General features: G+C 36.8%; 1 protein-coding gene across 1 annotated transcript in view; it reads right to left on the bottom strand.

Annotated features, from left to right (window-relative positions):
- The window catches only part of LOC108978513 (semaphorin-2A-like), a gene marked incomplete in the record, with an annotated part of 245,604 nt that extends 223,191 nt beyond the window's left edge, over positions 1 to 22,413 (bottom strand). The window contains 1 exon segment of the mRNA XM_018948851.1: positions 22,276 to 22,413.
- Positions 22,414 to 25,548: the final 3,135 nt, after the last annotated feature.

Below are 25,548 nucleotides of genomic sequence, written 5' to 3'. Positions count from 1 at the left end.
AGTCGATCAGCCTCAACCCATTTGGGCATGAATTACCCTAAAGTAAATGGTGGTTTGCCCCAAATTGATAAMAATCCAAGAGCTCAGCTATTGTACAAGAGTATTTTAAATATTAAAATTTTAATCCTTAATATCTTCATCAATGTTTTAATTCTGAAACAAGTTTTTAGTAATTCGAAAAAAAWAAAAATWAAATRTTAAACTCCGACTTCCGTCGACCTACATAAATTTCTGCTACACGAAARCAGCTGTTTACTTAAGCTTCATCTTCTTATTTCCGTCACTGTGTAATTTTAATCTCATTCTGCTCATTCGCTAGCAATAAAGTATTTTACAATAAAGTGATTAAGTGGCAGATCCACATAAAACAATTTAATTTATATTAGAATTGTGATATCCTTGAGCAGTGAACATACAKACATAMACACACAYAAGTACAAAAGTGAGAKMKGGAGCSAAGTAGTGAATGGCAAGGACAAAAGTGCAAATACAAACACATACAYACACTTACATGCACTTTCTTACATATGTATTTGAAGGAGCATTTATCCAAGAGTTGCACATGTCTACACACAGACATATAAAATTAATGAAATCGCAATCACAACGATTSAAGCGATTGTAAGGACGTGTCTCTGGCAGATATTCGCATTGATGCCATTACTGGCRCCACCGTGTGCTGCCACGCCACTTATTGACGTTCCTGCGATGAGCCACTAAGCCACTAATGCACATTTTTCAAATAAAATAAAAACCAGAGCGAGAACAAAATGAATGTGTGAAAATAAAGTATATATTGTAAAAATAAAGCAGAAGTAATGAGATAATAAAATAAGCAGAAAAGCAAAAAATGGAAAAAATATTTTATATAGATATATGGCAACGCGAGCTGTGGTTACGATTTGACTTATGTCAGAGTAATATGTCTAAATACAGGAAGTCGAGATAGATAGTAATCTGTGATGAGATGGATTAGTTTCAAACTACTTTGTAACTAGTATTGATATCAAGTCCAAATATTCCTGTGGTATACGGTACATGGTAGGTGGAAGAACTTAGAAGTTTAATAAAAACTTCTAACTAAATAGCTTCATAGGTTAGACATTAGCTACTGAGAAGCTAAGACTGTTAGAGAAATATTGTTGAGGTGTACCGCACCTAACTCTTCTAAATCTTCAAACCAATGCTGGGGTTATGTCAACTTGCAAGTTTGAAGAAGTTAAGAATTAACAGAATATTATATAGTTCATCTTAAAAATATCTCCTTAAAATTTCTCCAATTCAATTCCAAAATCAAAAGGTGTGGGTAATGATCAAAACAATAGTCAAAGTATTGATTTTTGAAATAAAAATGCAAAATATTCTTTGCTAAAACTTGCGCGGTCAGTTTGTAAAGCAACTACATGTCATCGTGGACCGATATYGGTTCTCAAAAATGTTTAGCGTCTTGGAAAGAAAAGGATGTGTGCGAAGTTTCAGACCGATATCTCACAACCTGAGGAACTCGTTCGCGTACAGACGGAAAGATAGACGAACATGACTTAACCGACTTCCCCATTTCCTTCTAGGTATATACAAAAATGTGCAATTTGGGTTATTTGAACGAAACCTCGCAGAATAACAGCTGTTACTTTTACACATRAACTAATACTTTCAAGACTAGTTTTATTTCAAGCAGAAAAGTAAAGTTATAAACTAGTAATTATTCGATCTAGTTCAACATGTCATTACTGGGTGGCTTGCCATTATCACATGGTAACCTGTGTGTATGTAAATTATATATATCTGGTCATGAAGTCGTAAAACATAAAGCATCTGCTAGCATAAAATACATATTAGTTAGACTGGACTGATGATCATCGTAACTATTATCATAGTACGGGAGGAGTCTGAGTTCAGGAATAACGGTATATAAAATTATAAACTACAGGGAAATATATTTATATAAATATTATACAAATCGCTTTTAGTGGATGAGTGTTTGGATGACCGAGCTGCCTATCAGTTTGCAAACGTTTACACCTGATCTGGCTGCCGGGTTATAAAGGGGTAGCCGGAAATGAGCTGGCAGACGAACAAGCCCGTTCTGCGGCGGCTTCCAGAATGATGGGARCAGAATTATGCATTGCGGTGGTATCCCACACCATAAAGGTCTTGCTCTGCATGGAGGAGAGAGTAGAAAGGAAGCGGCACGCGTAGCAGGCAACAGGAATGCGCCGATTCAAGCTGTTATTGGGTGATTACAACCCACCAAGGTTTAGAGTTATGACCAACGTATGCTTAGAAAAATCGGTCTCCTTGTCGCGGTCTACACTAAGCACCTCAGGCTCAAGAAATAATTGTCTATTATGGGCATAGCCTCTTGKGCAAACTGCCGCTTTTGSGGCATGRAACCGGAAACYCTAAAACACCTGATTCTGGATTCCCTAGCAATTTGTAGAAGCGGACTGAAGGCTCTTAGATCCATCTATGTATACAAGAATCACATCACGTTCGTAGCGGCCAACAAGCTCCTGGAATTGTTCATAGTGCTGGACCTTTGTGGCCATATGTTATATAGGAGAGTTCCATAGGTCGCAGTGCAAAACCTCAAGAAGTGGTGTGCTTCAGTGCCAGAGAAGAGGTAGCTGATGAAGACTGTGCTGGAAGACTTGTGACTTCGACATACACTTATAATGTGACTCGTGTGCGCAAAGCTTCGAACTCAGACCATCGACTAAGTATTAGTTTGATAGCTCAAATGTTAAATTTATCAAAATCTGTGGTTCATAACATTGTGACGGAGCACTTGAACATGCGCAAAGTGTGTGCGRAGATGGTACAAAGAAAACCTAACTCTGACATTACATATCCCAGAGCTCCACCAATCATAGTTCTTCATAGCAGATTTTTCTAGCAACGCTTTTAAATAATTAAAATGTAGTTGGCGCACAAAAAGCTTCGCCATGTATATTCAAAAGTACACACACATATGTTTGTATCTGTGAATGTGTGCATTTTGAGCGAACAGCTGCTACTCAGCGCCCAGTTGACTCCCTCACAAGGCTATAACAGCCACGTTGTAAGTCCTTGCTGCTTGTGCCGCTGAGAGATTAATTCCATAAACGCTATGGCAATATTTTGCGGTGGGTCAGTATCTCAAGAGCGCGCACAAGCCCATACCCAATTATACTTTAAATGTATGTGCATATGTGTATAATGGAAGGTAAGGCGGCACATCGAATTCTGCTGAAATGCATTTTGTGCGCTCGTTGCCTTCATCCGACGATATCGATTTAAAAGCAATGCATCAGTCATATGCCAGCATAATGTTGCAGTAGTGTGTGTGTGTGTGTGTGTGTGTATGCTTATAAACGAGGTTATATAAATATACATATGTTGGTGGTGTAGCTCTATGCATATATTGAATATGACATAATAATATCCACTCATTGCTTTATCCACTCTCTGTGTCTGCAGTTAGTCGCAAGAGCAGTTCGAGCTGATCTCACATACATGCTTACAAGTGAAGCTACACCTCCTTTTTCCCTATATACATTATTGTATATGTGTATGTATAGTATATTTATTTGAAAAATGGTTATGAATATGCTCCAGCTGGCTACTACTCCTTCTGTGCTTCTACCAATAGTTTGTTTATAATGCAAGCGTCTGTGTGGCCTGTGACATGCTTGCCAAGTCGAAAGGACGTGCCACATTTTGTAATATACATATATATGTAGGTATGTATCTATATCTACAAACATTTACAGTGCCCACTACAACAAAAAATGTTAGCAGATTAAACATATATCTTAGCTTGTATATCTCTCTGTCACTTATCTTCGTCTCTTTGCCTTCACACGCTTGTCCTTCCATACTACATTTAAAGCACAAATTTATCACATTAGAAAAAACAACGCAACCGCAACTGATTGATTTCCGCGCTTATCATTACCACAATAATCGTAAGCGCATGGCAAGCTGCATGCTAAATGATTGAGTGCTAAATAATGGGAAGTTGGTTTCATCACACCCATGTACCCATTGCTAAATGTATGGTATAGCAAAAATACCATATATAGAAGTAAATATACACAAAGATTAGAGGCTTACTAGCACGAAGTCAATAGCTCGTTAATTTAATGAAATTGGTTTTAGATTTCTGTTTAAGTAGCAATACCATGAAACTTAACTTTAAGCACTTCAAAGTAGGCACAGCTTTTCAAAGGGCTTTCGTTCAATGTTTAATTTTCTTTTGGATTTTATAAGTCTTGATCACAGTATAAGAAGTTGGTCTGCTACCTCCACTATCGCCAGAAAATTTGCGTCCCGCAAAAGATTTCTCAAACGGTTGCTGCCAAAACATCAGCCTTATCGGTCCCGTAGCGTGCGTATGTGTGAGATGTCGATGTCGTCGTATATCTCCCACAGCTCATCGGTCCAACGAATGCGATATTCGACGTGACTAACGCGCAATATGATCATTTGCAGAATCTTTCTCTTGAAAAGTGCTAATACTGGTTTCAAGACTGACAAAATTATATACAACTTCAAAGTTATGACTATTTCGTCGTGCCCTTGTTCACTACCAGACCCATTTATTTCGCTTCCTTATCCATCCGGGAGAAAGCAGAACTAAGGGCGCGGTTGTTGAGACCAATGATGTCATCGGCATACGCCAGTAGCTATACAATCTTATGGAAAATGGTACCTTCTCTTTTTAGTTTTGCAGCTTGAATTATTTTTCCCAAGAGTAGATTGAAGAAGCCGCATAAGAGAGAGTCGCATTGTCTGAAACCTCGTTTGATATCAAAGGCCTCACAGAAGTCATTTCCGACCCTGATGGAGCTTTTGGTATTGCTGAAAGTCAGTTTATACAGCCGTTTTAGTTTTGCGGGCATACCAAATTCAGATATTGCGGCATAAAGGCAGTTCCTATTCGTGCTGTCAAAAGCAGCTTTGAAGTCACACTAGTACAAGATTTATAAATTTATACTGCTACTGAACTAAGAACAAAACAATGTGTGCGAAATGAATGCAAGAGAACGTCAGCCAGCTGTGAATCAATATCCCTTTATTTTCGAGTGAGCCACCTTGAACCAGACGGGTCGGCCACTTGATGTTATTGGAAGCAAAATACTGCCAAGTGAGCTATGGCGTGAGCAGTCTTGAGACCACTTCACAGTAGTGTTTTATGCTGTTTAAGCACATTCCGATGGAGTTTCAACATAATTTTGTGACCGTCGATGAAACATGGATCCATACCAGGGACCAAGAAACTTACAGAGCCTTTTACAAATCGAATCTGCCCCCAAGTCAATTTACATTGAACGCCAGGGCAACTATGCTGAGTAACCTCACTTGACGAAGGAAATTCTGTGCTATCACCATCACAAAGCACCAATTATCAGCGTGCTCGCAGCCAAATTGGCCGAAGCTTMTTTCGCAGCTGTCTACTCTAAATACTATATTCTTCAGATTTAGCCCCATTCAAGGGCTTTGAAATTTGCAAAAAACAATCGGTGGGCAAAAATTTCAGTCGAATGAAGAGATAAGGAGAAGCTGCATGGCTCTCTAATTGAACTGCTGCTAGAGACTGTGGAAATGTGTATAMMCTGAACAGAGTAAATTAAGTTACACCTGTGTTAGAAGGAAGCGTCGGAGATATATATTTKTATGATCAGCGTTACGAGTTGGGTTGATTTAGTCATATCCGTTTGTTTKTATATACACGAACTAGTTTCTCAGTTTATGAAATTTGATTCCCAATAGTTGCCCTACCAACTGAATGATCAAAATCAAGTTCTTGTATGGAAACTTTATTTGTGCAAAGGAACCTCTGTTGTTTTGTTYTATTTAATATTTGAATCCTTTTTTAAAATACTCATAAATTTTCTTGCATATCTGAAAAAGGTTGTGCAATTTCAAAGCTATCTGACACCAAATTCAAAGACACAAAGTTTTGATACTAGACATTTGTAACCTTTTTGCTAAAATATACTTTATTTTAACATAAACTTTATCTTAAATATTTATTGTRTTTCATTGAATACTTCTGCTTTCAACAGAGGAATTAATTCATGCGGCTATGCGGTTTAGCTYCCCATAAAAGCGAATTATGAGCGGTTAACCACGAAACACAGCTATAATTATGTTAAACATGAAGCTCTTTCGACAATCATTTRTTTTTGTTTTTCTACGATTACATTGTTTTTGTATAAAAGCATTTCGTTGCTTTCACAAAAACAAGGAGGAAAGCTCTCCACGCCAGTACAACTGAAGAATTTACCAAAGTAAATACAAATATAAACGATTGTTGTCTACTTTGAGGCGTTCATACGCGCCGACAGCGGCAGCGACGCTGACTTTACTTAATTCCAGTTCGCCGCAGGACTTAATCGTTGTTAATGCCTTTTTAATTGTGCCATTAATTGCTGACACCGACGCTATTGCACCTAAACGCCGTCATGGACAACGTRGACTACAGTAATGACACGCGTTGTATATGTATGTATGAGCGTGTTTATGTATTACCAACAACAACGTTCGCTACTTACGCAAAAGCTTAACACTTTTGCGTTTTTGCTGCTTCGCTGTTAAGCCGCTACGCATTTTAAAACGTTTAACTCGGCAAAGTTCTTTAAACAAATTGCAACAACAATATCAAAGAAATTGCACAGTAACGATTAAATATGCACATACATGCACACTGATTACGTGAAGAGTTGTCTGGAATGCAACAGCTGCTCGCTTTGTTAGCGTAAAGTRACAGATTGAAGATTGAAGTCTTCAATTACTTCCGCCGACACGCCGAAACAATTATAAATTAACAATATTTGCCTTTTGATTACAATGCTTATACCTTAGCGCCTCTAATTGCTCGTTCTTTCTTTCGCGCTTTTCCAGTATTCAATTCAATTTGCCTGCTGACCGATTTTAAGTTTTCCGCTGGACACCTGTAAACTAGTTAATTGAAGGTTTTACAATTGCAGTCTTTTGGTGTAGAGTTGCCTTTCTGAGTAGTTCGGGTAGTTCGAGAGAGTTATTTGCACTCCGGAAGTACAATAAAGTATGGGCTGATGATGCAGAGAAAACCGGGGTTAGGATACAAGAATACTCATCCATCAATTTACAGTTATTATTTATGTAGGATGTGAGGATTGGGTCATGTGTAGAAATTCACGCAAGTGTTTTTCTTTTTTTTTTCAGTTTTCTGACCGTCATTCACTTGGGAATTAGACCAAGTAGCCAAAAAAAATCAGTTTGAAGGCGAAACATCCCCTCCTTAGGGTTGCGCGCTGGGTTTGGGACCCGCCACGCAAACAAGGCTCCCAATGAAAAGGAAAAGCCTCGAAACAAAAATGTGATGAGGAAAATGGCTAACGAAATAAGGATTAATATTTGAGGACATGCACCTGGRATGTTCGGTTCCCTATTTGGGAAGGCGCCGCTGCTCAGCTGGTTCATGTACTCGTAAAAATAAAGGCCCACATCAACGCCATTCAATAAATGCAATAGACTGGACAAGAACCGGGATAAGTAGGTCCTGTTTTATTTGCTACACTGCGCAAAGTCGATGTGGAATCCGTAGTGGGAGAGAGATDTCGTTGCCGATTCCTGGCATTCACTCCGGTGGATGAACGTCTAGCTACAATCTKYATCAAAGCGAGSTTCTTCAACATATCGCTRATTTGCGCCCACGCCCCGACGGAAGGGAAGGACGATGTGACCAAAGATAACTCCGAGCACAACTGATTAACTTAACTGCCAGTTTAGTTATAAAAAGCGGTGAAAATGTTAAAGTTTTTTTTACACTGATTGAAAGCGTCATTGAAACAAAAAAAAAAAATATATATATATACCGGAAGAATAACTACAGATTAACTTAACCGACAGTTTACTTATAACAGAAAAATGGGAAACTTAAATAATTTCAAAATTATTGAATGCTATCCACCAATAAAAATTTATTAACTGTTGGTTAATTTAACCGACAGTTTACTAATAATTGAAAGGCGTGAAAATGAAACCTGCTCTAAGTTGTTTAAATGGAAAGAGATGTCGAAGCAAACAAAAATTAACCGGGTCATTAACTGCTGGTTAACTTTACCGGCGGTTGCATTAAAAGTGGAAAGCAAAATATTATTTTATTTTACATTGGTTGAAAACAAAGTCTTGTCAAAGCAAACAAAAAAATTAGTAGCACACTAACTGCCGGTTAACTTAACCGATAGTTTGACTTTAACTGGAAACTGAAAACAATTTTTTTTTTAATGGTTAAATGACAGTATTGCCAAAGCAAAGAACGGTTTACCCAGTACTTTAACCGTTTATAGATTTTAAGCACTGCGTTAATAGGCATAAATAAGTGAAATTCGWTCCGGTGACCTAATTTGGCTCAACTTTTCTATCTTTTATGTAAAAATGTGCTTTGTTTCTTTGCTCTGACTCATAAACGCAACTAACTTCAGCATGATTTCGTCCATATGATAAAAAGATTTGTTGCGATAAGACGCCTCAAGGCAAAACAAATGTATTTAAATATGTTTCTCTCCGTAATTTAGGTTTAAGTCCACTTTCGGTGCACAAAAAATTCTTYGCTGTTGGCAACTCGAGACATAATTACATAATTTTAACAGCTTCAATTTGTGTTTTGTGCTTTTGCTGCACGCAATCCGCTCAACAATTGTTTTATCTTTGTCCTTAGCTTTACATTTATTCTATAAAAAAAATCTATTCACCGAGCGATTCTTTCTACAYCGCATTCTCTCATTATCTTTATTTGCATACATTTGATGCAGTCGTTTGCAATTACGCCAGCATGCCCGGCTGCGTTGTGCAGTTTTGCAACCAACTCTTCGCTCATTGTTCGAGCGCAACAAAACCTTGAACTTTCGTGCATATTTAAGCTACAACTTTTGTGTGTGTGCGTTTTTATTTCTTTTATTTTTATTTTTTAGCTTTTGTTGTTTTCATTGTGTTTGCTTTTCGCAGCCGCGCTGTGTGTGCTGACCACCATTATTATGACTATTACTGTATTTTTGCCCACATAATGGCGAAAGCCAAAACGCAACAACAACTACTACAACAACCACACACACGAAGAGACAGGCGTATAACGGTGATACTGCCATTCTCACTGCATATTAGCCACCCATTAACCGCCTCTTTCGCGGTTTAGTCTGTTTGCTTTMCAGCTTGTACTTCTACGTTTTGTCTTTTTTGCTCCACTTTTGGGTAGCCTAATCATCAACAACAGCTTTCACCATCATAATGAACTTCCATGGCACGTCCCTAACCTCGGACGCCGGAAGTTGCTGAGCGTGCTGGGCTTTGGGCATTTGCCAAGCGCGTACACACACACATTATTTCTTATTTAGAATATGTACATATATGTTCTTGTGCTTGTGCGTTGGTGTTAGTGTTTCGTTTGTCGTTGTGCTTTTAGCTTGTTGCTTCCTTCAACCATTCTCGTACATACTTATGTACTGGCTTTTGTTTGCCTCTCTGTTTTTGCCATTTCTGCGGGTTCCTCATAACAGCACGGCTCTGCTCCTGCAACCTAAGCGCCGCCAACGCATGGTGAATGGGCGAAAAAAAAATCGCTCAATTGTTGGTCGCAACATACAATTACAGCAACTGGTCTTTACTCGCCCTCTCTTCTATCAACAAATGTGCTAGCCCTCATATTTGGTTGCGTGTTTCTTTTTTGTTGCATACTTTTCGGGATTTTTGCGTGTTCTAATGTTCAACAAAATATTCTGCCATCCCCCTCACAGGCCTCAATACTGACCTCGCACGTTTTATTTTCTCTACATTTCTACTATTGCTGCCACAACTTAAGTTCCCCTGTTGACCAATTGTGCTTTTACTCCTGTCTCTTATACACATCTTTTCTCTACATTTCTACTATTGCTGCCACAACTTAAGTTCCCCTGTTGACCAATTGTGCTTTTACTCTGCTCTAGCGACTGCTGTTGCAATTCTATCTGCCCGCATCTACGTCATTTTCGGTGCCCCACTTGACTTTTGTAAATAGCTAGACTTCACTCGGCTCTATATATGTATATATGTGTGAGTGTATACTTTTGTATGCTTTCTGTCGCGTACATTTTCCCACTGGTATTATGTATGCGCTTTCAACGCCACTCGCCAGCTATAACTATTACGTGTACCAGCGCGCGTCCAGTCACTTTGAACTCCGTATAGTGTTTTGGCAATTTGTCCCTAAACTGTGCGCCGACAATGTGTTTGGCATTTGTGCTGCTACGGCTGCTACATCCGCCAGCACTATCATTATAGTTTCTCTTTTTTGTTTTTGCTGTTATTATCCTCGTAGCTGGCATCGCGACCTCTGTGGCCTGGCCTCAGTCGCTTGTCGGCGTTAGCTCTCTAAAGTGGCAATTTGTCTAGTTTTGTAAGCGCCTCTTTTAACGATAATGATGATTGCTCTTTGTTGCGTTTTTACACAAATACACCCATACGACTCCCATACAACAGCAATACATATACAACAATCAAGTATGCGTACACTTAACTTCCGCCGAATAGCAAACGCACGCACACACTCACGTATTCGTACAGTTGAACAGCTGAAACGTGTTCTGTTTGTTGGCTCGTAGCTTTTCCTATTCCCCTTTTCATTGTTGACTCATTTCGTTGCTTTCTACGTTCTTCTTGGCTCAAATAGCAAACTAAACATTCCTTCTTATGATCGCTTGGCCCATTTTGTTGATGTTTGCAGAGCTATTTGTAGATATATATGGAWTGGAAATAGAAGGTGTCCTTCAAAATGAAATATACTCACTTTCCAGCCCTAGTCCATCTACAARTATTAGTGATAATTCTGTCGACGGTCATATATACAATGAAGCTTTGTAACCCGAGGAAAGAGCTCAAATTACTCTTTGAAGTCTCCCAAATTATAATAAATATATTTTTTTATATTTTTATATAAAGGTCGTGTTGAAAGTCTCCAAAACATTAAAATCTATTCGAGAATCCCGACGTACAAAAACTCTACAAGTCACTCATCATCTCTGTCCTGCTATATGGAGCAGAAGCTTGGATGTTTTTATCTTAAGTTTTTATCTGAAGAGATTCTACGGAAGAACCACCCTAATATATGTACATATATTCTTATTTTTCTTCATGATTCTATTTCTCAGTTTCCCACGTCCCTCCATCACTTCTGTTTTTACTCTCCATATTCCCACATTGTTCTACAGCAGCGTAACTACATTTAAAGTTGCCGTTTTTCAACACCAATTCCATCGTTTTCCGCAGAAATTCCCGTACATTTCGTTGGTTACGGTTTTTGTTTTGAAATTTCCTCTTTTTATATTTTACTCGYTTTTTATCGCGGTCCTTCGTTAATTTCCCTTTCTATTTTAATCCCGCAGCGTGTGCATATAATTGTGGTATGTGGTGTAAAATGTCTGCGTTTTTAATTTCTATTTGCCCTTGTACTTTGCATACAYTGAATGTCTAGACAATTTTCAAGTTAATAACAGATTTATTAACTGCTTTTCATTGTTTCACACAGTCAGTGCTTCGTGTGCAATTTTTATGAGTGAACTAATTGTTATGAAGTCGGAAGTTCGAGTTTCGTTCGCTGGGCGATTCGAATGCACTGAGGCGATGTGAGCATGAACGGTGAATATTTAGAAAATGAAGTGGATTCAGTTCTGGTTTACAAAAAGTAAGATCAGTATGTTCATCAGCTTCAAAACAATCCTCGTATAATAAGACGAAATTTTGTCCACRCTTTTTCCAGTTTTCAAAACAGTCGGAATAAGCTAATTCCGGTGAMGCCTGCAGGACCTTCTTCTATTCGTTCTTTATTTCATCAATCGTATAAAAATATGTTCCCACATCGGCATTTTGAGTTTTTTGAGTAGGCAAAAGTCGTACGTTGCCAAATCAGCAGAATACGGTGGCTGTGGAGCGATATGAGTCGAGATTCTGGCAAAAAAAAAAAAAAAAATTGAGAAGAACCATGTCACATGCTGCATTATCGTGTTGAAAATCCCAAGAGTTGTTCGTCCATAAATCGAATATTATTCTTTGTTGACATTTTGACCGGCAGAAGGTATGCATAATGCACCACAGTATCACTTCATCTTACTTTTTGAGTACAGTATATTTGTCTTCATTTTCATTAAGGACTAAACTGGCTGTGTTATGATGGAACGGTGGAAGCAGGGAATATAGGTATCCTGCGCGCTTACACCCACAAATTCGAATATCTAATCATTACCCGAGGTAAAGAAGGATCATTGTATACTTATACCGAATGTTTACTTCTGCGATTGAATATACTAAACATAAAACAGAACATGAGTTTAATAGAAAGCAATCACCAAATTMTTGTCCGTCAAAATATGACTTTCGTTCCAATGCTGTATGAAGAAAGGTATTAATCGCTTATTAATATTAAAAGGTTATTCGCGAGAAGGCAAGATATGATAATTAATTTTCCATTCCTGCGAATAGTCGATTATGATATTATCTATCAAGCAGCTAACCGCTTTCATTTGGAAAATGTATAATAATAATAATTTTACACACACCGGGCGCCAATACTGAGCATCTATGCTGTTTAAGCGTATTTAGTTCACAAAACGACACATTAATTAGGGTGGAGCTGAAAACAAAAACTAAATGGCTCGATATTATATGATCTGAATACAAAATAAATGAGATAGGAAGTGATGGTTGGACGTAAGACCGACGTTCAAAAATACAAAATAAAAACAGTCTCCAGAACAAAAATGTATGGGTAATCGTTAAGAAAAATATTGGACYGTTAAACCGAAAAATCAGGCGAAACTCTGAGAGAAAGTTCAAAGGTTTCGTGTTAATTTCCACAGAGCACTTGCCGCAGCCTATCTCAGTCTATGCCTGGAACATGTGCATCTGTAATCAAAGTATTACTTGAGTGTTATGATTCATGAATATATTCTTTTGCCCTACGAATTTTTGTAATTTTTATTTAAAATTTGTTTTTGCAATTTTTGCTTTTCAATACTATTACTGTTACCAAGGTCACTTAACAAAAAGTAAATATGTACTAAAAATTTGTTTAACTTGAATTTAAATCATATTCATATTTATTTTTAGAACGGAAAATTAGTACTATGCATGTTTATATTTCATTGTCCTTAACTGTATGTACTTCTAAGAAAGACAGTATAGTTCTCTTGGATTCAAAGGAGTAATTAATTTATTCATTTATCTWGTTATGTCATATACATATTAATATCTCTATTAAATTTTATATTACAATCACGCATTGATGTCGTTGAATTTTTGTTTTAATTCCAGATAATTTGACACAAAGCCACGTTCATCATTATTCCAGGACTTTAACTAATCAAATTGGAATTTTCCCATTCATTTATTTTGACGGATTCTTCTTCTCCGCTATTCAGTTACTTCTTAACGAGCGTCGCTGTTAGTTGATTTCATTCAGTTCTCTTTCGTGCTGTTGTGTTTGTGTGATTAATTTGTGATTTTTGTGCCAAATAAAGTGTTAATAAGTTGAAAGTTCTTACTAAAGTGCATAAAAATATAATTAGTATAATTGTATAAATGAAATTGTTGTCTTAAGTATGAAATTCAGTGTTTGTGTAAAAGTGAAAAATATGATGCTTTGGTGCTGCGCTGCTTACGCACTACGAGTTGGCAAACTGAGAGCGAAGAGAGTGTGCAGTCAACTTCGCGTAACTCCTACGCATGCATATGTAAATAGCAGTGCTAAAGGGTGAGTCAAATAATTTGATTTTATGATATAAAATTGTCTATTGAAAGGGTATCTCAAAAGTGATTAGAGACGCATTAGTTAAGACACGTATGTAACTATATTCGTAGAATAAACGAAATTTTGAGACGAATTTTTAATTTTTATGTATAATTTATAAGACAGTGAATATTAATGATAATACATTCAATTTATATAAAATATATTATATTAAAATTTCATATTTTGTWTTGGAAAAAATGCTATATATTTTTTGTTTTACACAGCACCTTCAGTAAAATGAGCCGTATAAAAGTCTTTCAACCAATTTTAATAAATAATAGAGATCTACGAATGTAACGGGAATTTAGATATGTAAGAATTTTAATTACTGAAAGGAGAAAAAGTAACTTTTCGATCTACTTTTCAGATGTTTTATATTTTTTACTCCCTGAACAGTATAAATTTAAGGGGTTAGGTAGGTTTTGGCGACCGAAAAATTCCKCTTGCAACTATTTTTTCTTTCTAAAAAATAAAAAATAAACGTCGGTTAGGAGATAAGTGTTTTATTTTTTATTTTATTTTTTGTGGTAAAGTTGCAACCAAAATAGTGTGATATGGATAGCCAAAGCTTACCACAAATGGACTTGAAGAAATTAGCTGTAATCGAAAAAAATTCTTAAATCAATAACGAGATCACCACATTTAGAAGAACCGTACAAAATTTCATTAATTTAATTAAATTAGTTTTTCCGAGAAAAACACGATCTTTGATTTAGTAGCCTTCCGTCGGGGGACCGTCTAGCCTGACGGACCGCTTTCTCGAAGGTTCTGTCTCCAATACTTTAATAACTGTATAGAAGATATAGCGGGAAAATATTCGGGGCATATACAAGTATTAAAAAATAAAAGCATAAAGAAAAAGTTTGTAAGTTTATCACAGAGTTTGTACCACTCAGAAGGAAACTGCGGAAAATCTATAATATATAATATATATATATATAATGATGAACAGTTAACCATTACTTTAGAGGCTACTTCGAGTTTCCAACAATCTTTTTGGAGCCCTTAGTTCAGCCAAAGCTTCCAAATTATTGACAATTTCTACCACTAACAAATATTTTTTTCTATAAAATTCATTCTCTTAGCGATGTATTTMAAAAACTTAAACTAATATCATATCTCTCTTTTATCATGTCGTCCTAGTTATTATAGTTACATTATATCTATTGAGTTATTCTCAATTAGAGAATTATTTTGAAATTTAACGTATCAACGAGATAACATTATCCGGTTAAAGTCAAACTTTTCGGTTTCGTTAAAATTTTATTAGAGTTTGAGATTGGTATAAAAGTAATGAGCGGGACGAGCTGAGTCGATTTAGTAAGTCCGTAATGTCCGTATATATACGAACCTCAGCCTCAGTTTTCGCCGATTTTTACACATTGTTCTTTTCTCCTCCTCTAACTTATCAAAGGATCAAAATCAACTTATTGTGTGAAAACGGTTTCTTATTTGGAAATATAGCTTCACGACAATTTGATTGTCGTTTAAATCAATACCGCAACATACAAATAAATTTTTAKATCGGACCATTTATGACATAATGGCGGCCAAATAAACTCAATGATCAAAATCAAGTTCTTGTAACTAAAACTTCCTTATTTGATGAGATATTTTCGYTTTGTTTAGGTCGAGCAACTATAGCATGTAGCTCAAAGTAAGTGATTAACAATGGTGTCTAAATATCCATAAATAAAAATGTATGCATACATACTTAGGTAGACATAATAGCGTCATTAATTCTATGACGTGCTTTCTGTTGTTCAAAGCTTTGAGTCTCCAACTGAAAAGTCCTTTTCATACCCAAAAATATAATCAATATGACGAGTCATAAAAAATGAAAAGTGGAAATTGACGCTTTGTCCGCCCTCATGAATTTTTAGTCTAATAATCGCCTTTACCATTAATAGGTATGGCACCGCTTGTGTATAAGTCTGTGTAGGTATTTATGTTACACCAAGGCGTTTCTCTTACTACTTTCCTATGCACCGTTATGCACGAAATGTATTGATATTTGTGACGACTTGTCGTGTGAGCGGCGGACTAATTTCAAAATAATGACTCAAATTACTTAATTTCGTGTAATAACTGTTTGATCCGAATTCGGCCACCGAACGTGGCGATAGTTAAAATTTCCATTACACCATTTTCAACACTGTGTTGAGTAGTTTTCAGCCTTTTCGGTTATTAACTATGCATTATTTTTTACCGTCGCYATATTGCCCAATTATACTAATGCATTTTTTATTGAATCGGCTCAAAGGTCTGCCATAAACTTATGTAGGAATACTTATCAATATATCTGTATGTGTTTCTTTGCTTGAAAATTGTGTTTGTAGGCGGTGCTCGGCAAGAATGTAGGTGAAAATTGCATCATTAAATATTATAAGGACTATCCAGCGGTCAAATACATTATTTAGGTAGGAGAGAAATATTATTTTGCGTATATTTTGTTGATTTTTGGTTTCACCGCTATCTCGTTGTTGGAGTGCTCTACAAAACCACTCACACCGGTTGAGAGGGAGAAAGAATGACTTTGCTTTTTGAGCCCCTGCATGCTGCCAATCGCAGAAACCAGTTTGGTCAGTCAGGAACTCCTCAGAACGTCTACTGCCAAGACTCCTGTGGTTACTTGTAGCAAATGATATTCTCAAAAAATGTTAAAGGAAAGCACATAACTCTATGTAGACGACATTGCTACAGTAGTGATATGGAAGTTCACAAAAATAATCACTAACATGCTGAACAACGTTCTAAGAATTATACACCATTTTGCGACATCGGCAAAACTAGAGTTAAATACCGATAATACTGATATAATACTCTTTGCAAGGAAGAAGAAAGTTCCGACAATAGAAACCCCGGAAGTTCTATGGGATTGAGCTAACAATTAAGAAACATAACAAGCACCTGRGAGTAATTTTGGATAGTAAACTTATGTTGAAACTCAAAGTGAAGGAGAGAATGGGTATCTCAGTAAAATTTTCAGAACACTTTCATAGAGAACCCTATGAATACACGGAATTACATTTTTTTTTAGCAGCCTTGTCCCGTTTTTGAATAATTCTTGCATGTTTTTGCCTTCGCATTTTATTCCGCTCCAACCATAGCTTTCATATGCGATGAAATTTCGTCAAGTTTTTGCGCTCACCAGCAACAACAATACAACCCAGAAAATATGCAAAAAAACGCAGAAAATATCAACAAACAGCCAAAAAATTGGCAACGACTCCAGTAACGCCAGAAAATGCCATACGAAGTGAACGCCGGCGAAGTAGACGAAAAACACGTTGAAATGTGGGCGAAAAGTTGACTCCATCTCTTCGAAAAAGCAGAGCCAGCAAAYGAGGTAAGTGCCGCCTAAAGTCCATGTAGTGGATGGGGCACTCATCCGAGCTTCCAAGCCTTTTATGAGTGTATGTTTGCTTGTATTTATACATGTGCGTATGCATGTATGCCTGTGTGTGTATATTTACCTGTATGTAAGTATGTGGAAAGTTCTTTGGCGACTTTCTGGTTATTCACTGTTGCCGCTGCTCGCCGCTTTCACAGCGCCTCCTACAAAATGGCCTTACAAACATGTGTATCTTTATATGTATGTATGTATCATAAGAATAAGTATGTAGGTTTACATTCCCTGCATTGTAACCGCAAAACGTTGTTCATTCCGGCTTTGTTCGTCTACCGAGTGGAGCGTTGTGTCGCAGCTGCTTTTTAAGCACTCTCTTTACTATTACTCCAAATTTGGAGCCGCTTGCTTTTAAACTTGTTCTTTGCTGGTACGGACACACAAATGCAACACACTCACRCATATGTATATTAAGTGTACACAAAAAATATTATAAACTCTGCGCCGCACATCATAATGTTGCCTCATCTACTCCGCAGAGTCCGCCGGTTTGCTGCCATTTATTTACCTCAGTTCAAATTCTTAATGTGGTCCTTTTGGTCGCAACCGGCTTTCAGCTCATTTCATACACGCACACACTCGCAGCACAGCGCSCGTATGGTGTGTATGTGCGCCAAGCTAGCAACGTGCAACATGCCGCATAACAAGCTTCAGTCAGTAGCAGCGGGTTTTGTTTTTGCTAGTGACTTGCTTCGTCTGCCTTCTGCTTCTGCGGCTTGTCGTCGGCTGCTTGGTCAGTTGGGRCAACTTCAGTTTGGCGACTTGAAATGAGAAATATGCAAAATGTTGACGACAACCGAAAATCGCCAGCAAAAAACGCGCCACAAAAGTGTTGGTGRAATTGTTTGCTCGACGGCTCCAGTCCCTAGCGATTGCTTGGAACTTGTAAATATGTTTGTAGTAGTTTATTTTTAATATTTTGTAAACGGATTATGCCAAACAAGTGTATAAAGCGAGTCGGAATGAAGGAAAAAATGTGCGGCAGCCGCATTTCAGCGAAGACAAAACTGGATAATTATGTCGGTATGAGGAAGAATGGAGAATAATAATGTAATTCGATGCAGGCAAGGCTTCTTTCAAGTTTTGCTTTTTTTAAATTTGTATATATATTTTTTTTATTCTAATAAAAATGCATTTTTTGTTAAGTTGTCTGATGAGAGAAAATTTCTGTCTGAAACCCTAAAAAAATTTTAATAAACAAAATACGCAGCGAAAGAACTCTTAAGACAATGAAGTAATTGAAGGAACGGACTTAATTCTGAGATGGCACAGAAAATTTCTTTGAAAAAAATAATAATATACTGTAGTAGTGACTCTTTAAAAATAATTAGACTAGATGGAGATTCCAGAAACTAGTATGGATTACGCAGTTGAGTCTTGATGCTTAGTCAGGGAGTCAGTGTAAAGCCGACTGAGGCCTTAGCCAGTCCAGTCTCAACCAATATTATTATGGTATACCTTGATTATACCATGATGTCTATAACACCCAAAAGAAAAGTCGTTTTAGCCGCCTTTCGGCTGTGCATATACGAACTAATGCCTCAGTTTTTGAGACATCGATATGAAATTTAGCACCCGTCCTTTTCTTACCTAGAATTTCATATTCTAGAGAAGACTCTTAGAATATTTAGTTCCAAATTTTTTATAATCAACAAAATAAATTTTCTTATGGGTTACATTGAGGATTTCGGTTGACTATGAAAAGCCGGAACGCAGTCAATACCAGGGCATAGAAGAAGTCCTAAGATAGGTTAAACTCCTAAAAAATAGTTTCCATCTGGTCGTAAGTTTTCACAGCTATTGTGAGATTCATTCTCTTCTTCTTTTGGTTTTCGTAAACTACTATTCCGACTTTGTATATAGTATGCAACAGTAAAGCCAATAATTTCAGCTCTACYAAATCATGCAACTCTTTTATTAATGAAAGTCTTGGAATACTGCAAAATACCAACTTTAAACAATAATGGCAACTAAATACGCTCATATTTGATTAATKATCTCCAATCGGTTCACCACCTTCACGGTTATGTTGCTTCGATTTTACAACCCTTTGAACACAACCAATATGTGTGCCGACAATCTCTTTTCCTTGCAATCGCTGATAACCCCACGGCTTGTCATGCATTATTTCAATTTTCTTTGCGTCTCGTGAAGCTTATGAGATCACTACCCAACTCATAAATCATCCCTGTAACATGCTTGGCACTCGTCATTGAGTATCATTAATCAGGCTTGCGTATTGCTTAAGTGCACTTGTAATCGACACTGCGTCAACCAGTCAACATGTGACSAAACGTGCTCTTTTCTTCAATCTTGGCTAAGATAATGATTTCTAAATATCCGAAGAAAGTGYGTGTTAATCATTTTGAAAGCGGTAGATGGATATTTCTTTCACAAGACTTTGTTTTGCTTAGAATTGGTTGAGATTTAATAAATATCATTATATAGTGCATATAGTATACAAGTCTGACAGAAACTTCTTCATAAATTGATTTCTAAACGCTTCTTGTTATTAGAGGACGTCAAAAGACTTGTTAGGGAACAGCTTTTAGCGAACTTATGTTTCCATTTTATTTTAAACCTCAATCCTAAATATTGTCTTGAAAAACTTTAGAATTATTAAGCTCCAAATATCCGTATTAGCAACAGCCTTTAGAAAATACAAAAGCACGAAATGGTAATTGCTGATTGAAACTGACGAAGCAAAATTATTAGTATGAACTAATTTTTTTTATTAAGATTAAAGAGAGAGAGACATTCATATATTATTATTATGTTCCAAAATTGACCTAATTCAAATTCAAGAGCAAGCGCAGTGTAAATYATAAACTGAAAAATCTTTCTGAGTTTCTGAGAGAGCCAGTTTGCTGCCCGAAACCGTGTTTTTGAAATAATTGTTAAATACTCTTTAACAAAAGAATCAATAATTATATCATTCTAAGCAAAGATTTCACTGTTTAATTAGCAGACATGCCATTGGACTAAGAATACTTTATAATGACTACTGTAGAAGCTGCCAGTAGATAGAAGAAGATTATTAAGGTCATCTTCTATGCGATTAACAAAGGCATCGCGACTATCGGTCGAGGGTTTCATAACGATGTTGCGGAGGTATCACAGATAAAACTGTTTGTACTGAAGACTTTCATCGAAAGGATATAAAAGAGAATATATAAAAACGGAGAAGCTTTTATTCTCGGTGGTTTCCCAATAAGCTTTTTGAAGGATAGTCGTCAGACAGCCACCCTTATTACCTATGAAGGCCTACCTATTAAGGCATTAGCATTTAAAGTTCTTCAAGTTGAGATGCATTTTATTTACATTTTTGAATTTCTGAAAAATAAAAATATCAAACTCAAATTCTGGTATGGRAAACTTTTCGATTTGAMAGGATATCTACAYGAAATTTATAATATATTATTGTGCAAGGCAACGGTACAATCTCCGAACAAATTGTTAAGACATATGTAGCTGTCACCGCTCAAAATAAGTTCTTGTGTGRAAACTATTTTTTTCTGTGAAGGGTATTATCGCTTCGATATAACGGAAGTTAGCATTGTCTTATTTTTCTTTCTTCAAAGTATAACGCATGATTGAAATTTTTTAAAATATTTACGTTGTGATAATGCACCATCGCCTGGAGCCATGATTGTGACCAAATTTAAAGCCAGAAACGCAATGAATATCAACGGTCAACCACAGTGTTCACTAGATTTGACACTGCTTRATTTRTTTTTMTTTTCCAAACTGAAACTGSCGCTCCGTAGAGCCTGTTTTCAGTCGAWCGAAGAGATAAAACGAAATTCGCTGAATGGGCTAAAGGTCAAAAGGTGCTCATGAAAAGTGTTTCGAGRACTGAGAAAATTTTTGCCATAAGTGTATTACATGTGGTGGGGAATACTTTGAAGGCGAAAAAATAAATATTGCGTTTTATTTACAATTTCAAAGTACTTTTTCGTCACAACTTATATACCAAATGGTCCCACTTTCGAAAAACTTACCGCACTACTTTACACTGGAACTGTACTTTTCCTTAGCTGACAGACAATGCTCATAAACGAAAAGTTACTATTGATTTCAGAACTCACGTATGCCTCTCGGATCGAACAATTTTATATATACCGTTAATTATTTGTCCACATTTTTTGCTCCAAATATATTCTTAACTAACTGATTTTTAAAGAAGTTCAAATAGATTGAACTATTCCAATATTTATTACTTGGCATTCCATAGTTTCTAATAGTAAATAATTTCAATAAAATCGACTATGCAGAATTCAAAATCATAGCTGAAAGATAACTGAAACATTTGACCTTCAATTTATTCCCAAACGTTAGGAACCCTTTGAAATTGTTTCATATAATCAAGCTCTTAAGGGTTAACAACATTTATTAAATCGTTTCAACTCTGTCGTAACTACGGTAACGGCAATCAGCCGGTCAACCAGCCAGTAACCAGCGAACAACCAGACCGGCAATAAGTTACTTTGCCAGTCAAGCAAGGGTTATACGTTTGTGAGTGTGGCTGGACTATGGAAGCGTGCAAAAAGTTAGCAACGAGTTGGAGTTCGAGTGGGTAGAACGCTAACTGGCATGGATAGTATCTACAAATGCTGGTATGTTTGTATGTATTTATATGTATCAAAATAAATGTAAGCGAATCCAAGGCCTGTAAGACCAAGAGAGGAATCGAAGGTAGTTGCGAAATGTAAAAGCAAAGGTAAGCGTTAATAAAAGCAATCATTGAAGAGCCGGAAAATGTTAACTAAACCTTARAAAGTGCTGACAAATCAGGAACTTCCATATATACCTACATATTAAAGGATGTAAGAAAAAATCATAGCAACGAAGTAGATGGATTGCGCGAAAGGTCTGTTCTGTTGAATGTACKTACAATCATGTGCTTGTATGTGTATTTGTGAAATGATGTGAGGTGTTTGGGGTCACTGTTGGTAAAAACGCCTAGGCGTTCATAATTTAGCTTGTTAAGTGAAAGGGTATATATATTAAGAATATAAATGATAAAAGGGTACGCTCCTGAATATAAAAGTGTGCAGTTGTAATTTGTTGTAAAATTAACCTTTTGAATGTAACAGCTGTTAAGATGATTGATGCTGTGTTGCTGCCAAGTGATTTGATGTAGATTTGAATTAAGTCTTATTTTGATTTTGATTTTTGTTTTTGTTTAATTTTCACTCACAAAAGAATTTAACGTTTCACAAATATTTTTTTGTAAATTTTTATTTTAAAATTAATTTAAAAAATTTTTTTTTAACTTTTTTTTTTTTTTGTTAAAAAAGTTAATTTATTAATTTAATTTTTATGGAAAATTTTGTATGAACAACTTTTGTTTTTTAATGTTTTCAAAAAAATGGATAGTTTATTTCAATCCTGCCACTTGTATATCATATGCTTTGTGCGCAACTTTATGGCACAAAACTTGCCAAACAGCTTTGAATTCTGCTGCTTTGCTAGCCAGCTCATAAGCTTTGTCTTCTACTAGCAATGTTCAAACATAACTTCACAGCAAACCAAAATTGCAGTTCAAAGAGCAGATATCATTTGCAATTTTTTTCGCAATTCGCCGTTTCAAACTGTTGAACACGCATTATTATTATTTTTTTTTTTTTTCATAAATTGTGAATAATAAATATTTTAGAATTATATGCCACAAGCGCACTTCACATAAACTCGCCGAAAAAATGCAACTCGCGCCATTACACGTTTATCCGCAACAACGAACCGTCCATTTCGCAATTGCCGCACAAACTGTTTGTGTTCTGGCAGCAGGCGAACGCACGAACATGGCCATCCAGCCAAGCAGGCAAGCAAACGACGAACCAACCAGTCCACCAAGTCAAACCAACGCAAACGCTGGGCTAACCAAAGYCAGTAGTTGGCGATGTTGGTTGGCGTCTTCGACGGCCGAGGGACCCTACTGTAGCAGCAGCAGCAGTAGCAGCGYCGGCAGCAGCCAGTTTGGCAAGTTCACACAGCAGTCACTGTTGCAGCAGCGACGCCACCGGCATYCGTACATTGCAGCCAGCAATTCATAAGTACACTTGCATATACTCACTCATCACATAGATAAACGAGCGCTCGCCTTGTACCAGGAAATCGAATGGCATGCGAGCGGTTTTTCTGGTTTTGCCCTCCCAAAAGTGCAACGCAATTCGCTCAATGCGGTCGCCACACTTGCGCTCGCTCGCCACTAAATCTAGGCAGACAWGCTTTGCCGCTGTCGCCGTCGTTTGCCACTTCGACACTCGTCSTCGGCGCTCGGCCGCCTATGCACCTTCGTTGGTTCGTTGGCATTCKCCAAATTTGAATGACACCCAATACCCAATACCTATGCTACCTTTTGCCGTCTGCCAGCTACACTAATGCTCGCCGCTTCGGTGGGCAGCTAACCGGCTTGAAAAGTATTTAGCCGCTGCTATTTTTGCATAGAACTACCGACTACTTCTTGCATTGCGACTGCGAAGAAAGCTTCGTACGAAGTAGATATATTACCTGATTTCGCCGGGAAAGTGGCAAAATCACCTGCTCGCTGCAAGAGCGTTGTTTAGGCAGCAATGAAGCTGTTGTTGTAAATGCATCATTTCATTACAACAAGTAATCGCTGATTTCGCTGCTTGTAGTTATGTACTCAAATACTGGGAAGAGTTTGCCATTCAACCGGCTTTTAGTGTCGGCCCTTCGTGCGACTTTGTTATGTTTACACTTATATTTTGGCTCTGTTTATATTGCACTGCGTCGGCGCGAGTTTTTGCATTTACCGCGTTTCTCTTAAGTCACGCTCTTTCGCGGTAAGCAGTGCTGTTACTTTAACATCACCGTTTACATACCGTTATATTTGTATAGTCATGCTTTAAAAAGCACGAAATATGTAAGTTTGGTGTGCGCAGTTTCGATATTATTACGGGTTCTAGAAGTTGAGTTTTTAGTTCTAATTTTTGTTCAAACTAGATGAATTATTTGGAAAAAGACTTAGCAAATATTTCATTACTACACTCTGTAATCCATTGAAGTAATTATGTAAAAAGTGTTTCATTACGTGGTCCCTATTTTTTTTTTTTTTTTTTTTTTAATAAAAAACACAGATTTTTCGAAGACTCGTTCTAGCATTTCGACTAAGACACGTCATGTTTTACTCCAAGGCCTAAATGTCCGCAGCGACCTTAGACTTTACACGTCCCTACAGGAAAAAGTCTAACGATATGATATCACACGATTTTAGTGGCAATCCATCGGTCAAAAACGTGAAATTATCTGCTCACCGAAGTGTTGTCTAAATAAAGGTATATCCATTGATTCATGCGGTGTGTGGGAATTGGCGAAATTTTATTAAAACGAAATGTCGCCGAGATCACGTGCTTCAATTTCAGGTATCAAATTATCGGTTATCATTGCACAATAACGGTTGACATTGACAGCTTCGTTTTTAYCGGCATCATTTTTGGAGAAATATGAAGCGATGATTCCACCGGCCAACAAACCACGCGAGACAGTGTTTTTTTCAAGAAAAAAAATACAACACTTGAATCTATTTAGGTTGCTCTTCGTCCCATATGCGGAAATTTGGCTTGTTTAGAAACCCATAGGGGCAGAAATGGCCCTCATCGCTAATCAAAATTTGGCTTAAAAATTTTCTCAATATTTAATTGAGATACCTTACTTATTAAATAAGTATACGGTAAAAATTTAGATAGAAAAACAGAGATTCTCATATTTRGTTCATGGACGCTATGAAAGGTATAAAGCAATCACAACTATTTTGGTATGACAGAAACTGGACCACACACGGACGGACAGACAGGCATATTGTCTAGAAATATTACGATCCATGAATAGCTTCTCGAATCAGAGTATTGAAAATTCTTCCAATACCATGAAATGGCAGCTTTAATCAATTAATAATTAGTTGTAGGAATGCTTTAGTTTCTATGAATACATTAATTACTTAAGTGAGTGACGATAAAAAACAAGTTATGAACGAGAACAACGTATGCAAAATCTCCATATTTGCCTCAGCTTAAATATATGATTCMTTCATATACAAAACTTATTTGTGGAAGGTAGGGAAAGTATTCAAAATGAGAAGTAGAGACTGAGCCACTTTTCTTTTCTGGCCTGAGCTTCTACATCGATAGCATAAAAGGTATACAAATATTTGAACAAGATATTCATAGGTCAGCAATAACTTCGAAGATTTTATCGTCGTCTTGGATACTAATACTTGATTCCAATTGTTCAGTTTGTATAGTAACTCAATGCTGTGGTAGTCCGATATCGGCAGCTCCGACACAAAAGAGCTGTTAGTGACAAAAATGTGTGAGCAAAATTTTATATG

The sequence above is a fragment of the Bactrocera latifrons genome, unplaced genomic scaffold (genome assembly GCF_001853355.1).
Source record: "Bactrocera latifrons isolate USDA-ARS-PBARC rearing strain unplaced genomic scaffold, ASM185335v1 scaffold_123, whole genome shotgun sequence".
NCBI lineage: Eukaryota > Metazoa > Arthropoda > Insecta > Diptera > Tephritidae > Bactrocera > Bactrocera latifrons.
The sequence above is the reverse complement of the archived record's forward strand: the minus strand, read 5'-3'. Positions and strand labels throughout refer to the sequence as shown.